This window comes from Oncorhynchus mykiss, chromosome 30 (assembly GCF_013265735.2).
Source record: "Oncorhynchus mykiss isolate Arlee chromosome 30, USDA_OmykA_1.1, whole genome shotgun sequence".
Classification (NCBI taxonomy): Eukaryota; Metazoa; Chordata; class Actinopteri; order Salmoniformes; family Salmonidae; genus Oncorhynchus; species Oncorhynchus mykiss.
In genome coordinates, this window is record NC_050570.1 from 4,997,560 (window position 1) to 5,005,522 (window position 7,963).

The following is a 7,963-nucleotide window of genomic DNA, read 5'->3' on the forward strand; positions in this document are numbered from 1 at the left end:
GGCCGCGACCGGGAGGTCCGTGGGGCGACGCACAATTGGCCTAGCGTCGCCCGGGTTAGGGAGGGCTTGGTCGGTAGGGGTGTCCTTGTCTCATCGCGCACCAGCGACTCCTGTGGCGGGCTGGGCGCAGTGTACGCTAGCCAAGGTGCACGGTGTTTCCTCCGGCGCATTGGTGCGGCTGGCTTCCGGGTTGGATGTGCGCTGTGTTAAAGAAGCAGTGCGGCTTGTGTATCGGATGACTTTCAACCTTCGTCTCTCCCGAGCCCGTACGGGAGTTGTAGCGATGAGACAAGATATTAGCTACTACAACAATTGGATACTACGAAATTGGGGAGAAAAAGGGGCCAAATTAAAAAAAAACAAAAAAAAAAAAAAAAAAGTATTGTAATCTAATTTAAAATTTGCAATGGCTTGTGGGCCAAAGCCTATGGGGAAATTATTATTATTTTTGTTTTGGATAAACACTCAATATAAAGTCTGCGGGTTTTGTTCTATGAGCTAATGTCACTATTTTTGTGTGTGAATTTTGAAGAGGCTTCATCATTCATAAAGGTCATGTTAATAACTGATAGTATCTCATAGAACAAAACGTATAAAGACCTACAGTGCCTTTATTCGGCCCCCTTGAACTTTGCGACCTTTTGCCACATTTCAGGCTTCAAACATAAAGATATAAAACTGTATTTTTTTGTGAAGAATCAACAACAAGTGGGACACAATCATGAAGTGGAACGACATTAATTGGATATTTCAAACTTTTTTAACAAATCAAAAACTGAAAAATTGGGCGTGCAAAATTATTCAGCCCCTTTACTTTCAGTGCAGCAAACTCTCTCCAGAAGTTCAGTGAGGATCTCTGAATGATCCAATGTTGACCTAAATGACTAATGATGATAAATACTGTGTGTAATCAAGTCTCCGTATAAATGCACCTGCACTGTGATAGTCTCAGAGGTCCGTTAAAAGCGCAGAGAGCATCATGAAGAACAAGGAACACACCAGGCAGGTCCGAGATACTGTTGTGAAGAAGTTTAAAGCCGGATTTGGATACAAAAAGATTTCCCAAGCTTTAAACATCCCAAGGAGCACTGTGCAAGCGATAATATTGAAATGGAAGGAGTATCAGACCACTGCAAATCTACCAAGACCTGGCCGTCCCTCTAAACTTTCAGCTCATACAAGGAGAAGACTGATCAGAGATGCAGCCAAGAGGCCCATGATCACTCTGGATGAACTGCAGAGATCTACAGCTGAGGTGGGAGACTCTGTCCATAGGACAACAATCAGTCGTATATTGCACAAATCTGGCCTTTATGGAAGAGTGGCAAGAAGAAAGCCATTTCTTAAAGATATCCATAAAAAGTGTTGGTTAAAGTTTGCCACAAGCCACCTGGGAGACACACCAAAAGTGGAAGATGGTCAGATGAAACCAAAATTGAACTTTTTGGCAACAATGCAAAACGTTATGTTTGGAGTAAAAGCAACACACCATCGCCACTGTCAAACATGGTGGTGGCAGCATCATGGTTTGGGCCTGCTTTTCTTCAGCAGGGACAGGGAAGATGGTTAAAATTGATGGGAAGATGGATGGAGCCAAATACAGGACCATTCTGGAAGAAACCCTGATGGAGTCTGCAAAAGACCTGAGACTGGGACGGAGATTTGTCTTCCAACAAGACAATGATCCAAAACATAAAGCAAAATCTACAATAGAATGGTTCAAAAATAAACATATCCAGGTGTTAGAATGGCCAAGTCAAAGTCCAGACCTGAATCCAATCGAGAATCTGTGGAAAGAACTGAAAACTGCTGTTCACAAATGCTCTCCATCCAACCTCACTGAGCTGGAGCTGTTTTGCAAGGAGGAATGGGAAAAAATGTCAGTCTCTCGATGTGCAAAACTGATAGACATACCCCAAGCGACTTACAGCTGTAATCGCAGCAAAAGGTGGCGCTACAAAGTATTAACTTAAGGGGGCTGAATAATTTTGCACGCCCAATTTTTCAGTTTTTGATTTGTTAAAAAAGTTTGAAATATCCAATAAATGTCATTCCACTTCATGATTGTGTCCCACTTGTTGTTGATTCTTCACAAAAAAATACAGTTTTATATCTTTATGTTTGAAGCCTGAAATGTGGCAAAAGGTCGCAAAGTTCAAGGGGGCCGAATACTTTCGCAAGGCACTGTATATGCGTGCATATATATGTATATATGTATGTATGTATGTATTTATATATATATATATATATTACAGAACTTTTAAAAACCGTACAATTCCTAAGCATGTAAATAAGCTAAAACTGGTTAATCTCAATTTCTAACTCCCTTCATCTGCATTGATCGGCAGACACAGGATAGGTGTGGTATTTAATCAAATGAGACTTAATTTCAACCAATAGAGAATGTGAAACGCATTATTGAAAGAAGTTTATTATCCGAGTGTTATAAATGCATAATATGAGGTTTCCTGTGTAAATGAGGTCACCTGTGTAAATGAGGTTACCTGTGTAAATGAGGTTACCTGTGTAAATGAGGTTACCTGTGTAAATGAGGTCACCTGTGTAAATGAGGTTACCTGTGTAAATGAGGTTACCTGTGTAAATGAGGTTACCTGTGTAAATGAAGTTACCTGTGTAAATGAAGTTACCTGTGTAAATGAGGTTACCTGTGTAAATGAGGGTTCCTGTGTAAATGAGGTTACCTGTGTAAATGAGGTTACCTGTGTAAATGAGGGTTCCTGTGTAAATTAGGTTACCTGTGTAAATGAGGTTACCTGTGTAAATGAGGTTACCTGTGTAAATGAGGTTACCTGTGTAAATGAGGTTACCTGTGTAAATGAGGTTACCTGTGTGTGTATATATTTTTTATTTATTGAACTAGGCAAGTCAGTTAAGAACAAACTCTTATTTTTAATGACAGCCTACTGGGGAACGGTGGGTTAACTGCCTTGTTCAGGGGAACAGTGGGTTAACTGCCTGTTCAGGGGCAGAACGACAGATTTTTACCTTGTCGGCTCGGGGATTCGACCGTGGAACCTTTCGGTTACTAGTCCAACGCTCTAACCACTAGGCTACCTGCCTCCTCTACATTCTAACCGCTAGGCTACCTGCCGCCTCTACACTCTAACCACTAGGCTACCTACCTGCTGAAGGAGCAGTGTGGTGAAGTTGATCCGTTCTCTCCACAGCAGGTTGTAGATGCTCCCCTTCCATTGGAGGAGCAGATGAGAGAAGGACCCTATCCCAGCGTCAGCAACCCTCCGCGAGTACGTTACCGTCATCACTACCCGTCACTGGCCAGGCTGGCTGACTGGTTGGCTGGCTGGCTGGCTGGTTGGTTGACGAGCTGGTTGGTTGACTGGCCAGCTAGCTGGCTGGCTTGTTGACTGGCCAGCTAGCTGGCTGGCAGGTTGACGAGCTGGTTGGCTGGCTGGCTGGTTGGTTGGTTGACTGGCTGGCTGGCTGGTTGGTTGGTTGGTTGATGGGCTGGCTTCAGCACAGACTGAGAAAGCTGTCCTCTGTGTATCAAAATGTTTGTCTGTTTCTACTTTGTCTGTTTCACAAGTCTACTCTCCAAAACACTGACATCATATGAGGTCACGCATCTACTGAAACACGAACTAACAGGAGAGGGGATTCTTACAGGTATCATCTCATGGATCCACTATCTGGAGACCTGGTGCTATTTAAAGGCGAAGTTCAGCAGAAGGGCAGAGAGAGGAAGTAGGATGTGGTAGTTAACAGAGAGTCATTTCGTAGACACTCAGCATCACATACGGAGCTATCCACAATAAATCAGACGTGCCCGGACGGAAGCTTTCCAACTCAATCGAGATCATAATATTCACATTCATTTATCTACATCTTCATAAATTGATTGTGTATCATATCTACAATATACTCACTGTGCATCACACACACATTACAGAGAGATGAATAACTCAATCAAATATGTATTCACTTCCCTTTAGTTATACCCTATTGAATACAAATTATACAATGATTGATCAAATTGATTGTATATGATATACTCACTGTCTGTTAAGGGAAGGGGTGTTGCCAGTATTGGTAGAGAATGTTGGAGAGACAGATGTGGGAGAGGAAAGGAGAGGGACTCGTAGATCTCCGAAAGGAGAATGAGGGTCGTAGACCTCCGAAAGGAGAATGAGGGACTCGTAGATCTCTGAAAGGAGAATGAGGGACTCGTAGATCTCCGAAAGGAGAATGAGGGACTCGTAGATCTCCGAAAGGAGAATGAGGGACTCGTAGATCTCCGAATGAGAATGAGGGACTCGTAGACCTCCGAAAGGAGAATGAGGGACTCGTAGATCTCCGAATGAGAATGAGGGACTCGTAGACCTCCGAAAGGAGAATGAGGGACTTGTAGATCTCCGAAAGGAGAATGAGGGACTCGTAGATCTCCGAATGAGAATGAGGGACTCGTAGACCTCCGAAAGGAGAATGAGGGACTCGTAGATCTCCGAAAGGAGAATGAGGGACTCGTAGATCTCCGAAAGGAGAATGAGGGACTCGTAGACCTCTGAAAGGAGAGGAAAGGAGAGGGACTCGTAGACCTCCGAAAGGAGAGGAAAGGAGAGTACTCGTAGACATCTGGCCACTTGATGTGTTAAGCTGTTTCTGCAACAAAGCTTCATTGTAAGGCCTGGTCCCAAGCTAATCTCAAATCGGTGTACAACATAACACACATTATAACAGTACATGTTTAAAGTAACAACTACATTTCCATTGAAAAATAAAGGATTCAGTGGTTGCCAGACCACGCTGCAACATATCGCAACCAAGCAAAAACCCGTAACCCAATTATTTTGTAAGATCACATATTAAATGAATATCTCCCCACTTTCTCATGTAAGAGTGTTGGCATGGTGATTAGTAACTCTAACCTTATTTGGGACCCGGAGAGTTGTGCTGGGCTTTGGCTTAGCGGGCTAACGGACTCTACTACTGATATGGGTTTGAGCCTTGGCCGTCATACACACACAAACACTTAATTTTGTTCTATCATTTGCCATGTGTGTGTCCTTCCATCTATTCTGAAAGGAAAATGGTATATTCTATCCTTGTGACCAGAGGATCTATCAGAATGGTGGGCTGAGTTCTGAGTTCTTCATGCATAGCTACATTTATTTATTTGACTAGGCAAGTCAGTTAAGACTGAGATGCAGTGCCTTAGACCACTGCGCCACTCGGGAGCCCCATGCTAACCACCGATAACTTAAATAGTTGAAACTAATGAATTTATACACTTTATATACAGCAGTATGTGGACACCTCTTCAAATGAGTGGGCCATGAGCAGGCCACACAAGCTCACAGAACGGGACCGCCGAGTGTTGAAGCAGGTAGCGTGTACAAATCGTCTGTCCTCGGTTGCAACACTCAGTACCTAGTTCCAAACGGTCTCTGGAAGCAACCTCAGCACAAGAACTATTCGCCGGGAGCTTCACGAAATGGGTTTCCTTGGAAGAGCAGCAGCACATAAGCCTTAGATCACCATGCACAACGCCAAGCGTCGGCTGGAGCGGTGTAAAGCTCGGCTGGAGTGATCTAGGTTTGTCAGAAGAACGCTACCTGCCCCAATGCATAGTGCCAACTAAAGTTTGGTGGAGGAGGAATAATGGTCTGGGGCTGTTTTTCATGGTTTGGGCTAGGCCCCTTAGTTCCAGTGAAGGGAAATCTTAATGTTACAGCATACAATGACATTCTAGACAATTCTGTGCTTCCAACTTTGTGGCAACAGTTTGGGGAAGGCCCTTTCCTGTTTCAGCATGACAATGCCCCCCCCCCCCCCCCCCCCCCGTGCAGAAATGGTTTGTCGAGATCGGAATGGAAGAACTTGACTGGCCTGCACAGAGCTCTGACCTCAACCCCATCGAACGCCTTTGGGATGAACTGGAATGGCGACTGCGAGCCAGGCCTATTCGCCCAACATCAGTGCCCGATTTTAGTAATGCCCTTGTGGCTGAATGGAAGCAAATCCCCACAGCAATGTTCCCACATCTAGTGGAAAGCCTTCCCAGAATAGTGGAGGCTGTTATAGCAGCAACGGGGGGGACCAACTTCATATTAATGCCCATGATTTTGATATGAGATGTTGACGAGCAGGTGTTCACATACTTTTGGTCATGTAGTGTAATTGTGATTCAAACCGCTCCATCGCCACCTGGGGGTAGCAATGCGCATTGCAGGTCAGCAGGAGGCGTGAGGTGTTAGTAATATTAACCGGTTCACTGTGGATGAAGAGAACAATGACACGAACTGAACAGGAGGGTGAACTTCGGACAGTGCTGTTTTTTCAGTCCTCTGCAACTTTCGGTCGAATGACATAACATGTTACTAAGATTACGAACATTTTCAGTATTTTGTACAGTATTTTGTACAGTATTTTGCCATTAATTGATTACCAAGTTTGGACAACACATGGTGAGTTGCTATACCTTCTGCATTCCATTGTCAAAAGTTTGCCGAGCAGTCCATACTCTGTATAGCCAGTCCATACTCTGTATAGCCAGTCCATACTCTGTATAGCCAGTCCATACTCTGTATAGCCAGTCCATACTCTGTATAGCCAGTCCAAACTCTGTATAGCCAGTTCATACTCTGTATAGCCAGTCCATACTCTGTATAGCCAGTCCATACTCTGTATAGCCAGTCCATACTCTGTATAGCCAGTCCATACTCTGTGTAGCCAGTCCATACTCTGTATAGCCAGTCCATACTCTGTATAGCCAGTCCATACTCTGTATAGCCAGTCCATACTCTGTATAGCCAGTCCATACTCTGTATAGCCAGTCCATACTCTGTGTAGCCAGTCCATACTCTGTATAGCCAGTCCATACTCTGTATAGCCAGTCCATACTCTGTATAGCCAGTCCATACTCTGTGTAGCCAGTCCATACTCTGTGTAGCCAGTCCATACTCTGTATAGCCAGTCCATACTCTGTATAGCCAGTCCATACTCTGTATAGCCAGTCCATACTCTGTATAGCCAGTCCATACTCTGTATAGCCAGTCCATACTCTGTATAGCCAGTCCATACTCTGTGTAGCCAGTCCATACTCTGTATAGCCAGTCCATACTCTGTATAGCCAGTCCATACTCTGTATAGCCAGTCCATACTCTGTATAGCCAGTCCATACTCTGTATAGCCAGTCCATACTCTGTATAGCCAGTCCATACTCTGTATAGCCAGTCCATACTCTGTATAGCCAGTCCATACTCTGTATAGCCAGTCCATACTCTGTATAGCCAGTCCATACTCTGTATAGCCAGTCCATACTCTGTATAGCCAGTTCATACTCTGTATAGCCAGTCCATACTCTGTATAGCCAGTCCATACTCTGTATAGCCAGTCCATACTCTGTATAGCCAGTCCATACTCTGTATAGCCAGTCCATACTCTGTATAGCCAGTCCATACTCTGTGTAGCCAGTCCATACTCTGTATAGCCAGTCCATACTATGTATAGCCAGTCCATACTCTGTGTAGCCAGTCCATACTCTGTATAGCCAGTCCATACTCTGTATAGCCAGTCCATACTCTGTATAGCCAGTCCATACTCTGTGTAGCCAGTCCATACTCTGTATAGCCAGTCCATACTCTGTATAGCCAGTCCATACTCTGTATAGCCAGTCCATACTCTGTATAGCCAGTCCATACTCTGTATAGCCAGTCCATACTCTGTATAGCCAGTCCATACTCTGTATAGCCAGTCCATACTCTGTATAGCCAGTCCATACTCTGTATAGCCAGTCCATACTCTGTATAGCCAGTCCATACTCTGTATAGCCAGTCCATACTCTGTATAGCCAGTCCATACTCTGTATAGCCAGTCCATACTCTGTATAGCCAGTCCATACTCTGTATAGCCAGTCCATACTCTGTATAGCCAGTCCATACTCTGTATAGTCCATCTGTAAACTTGTCTGAATAAATAAACCATC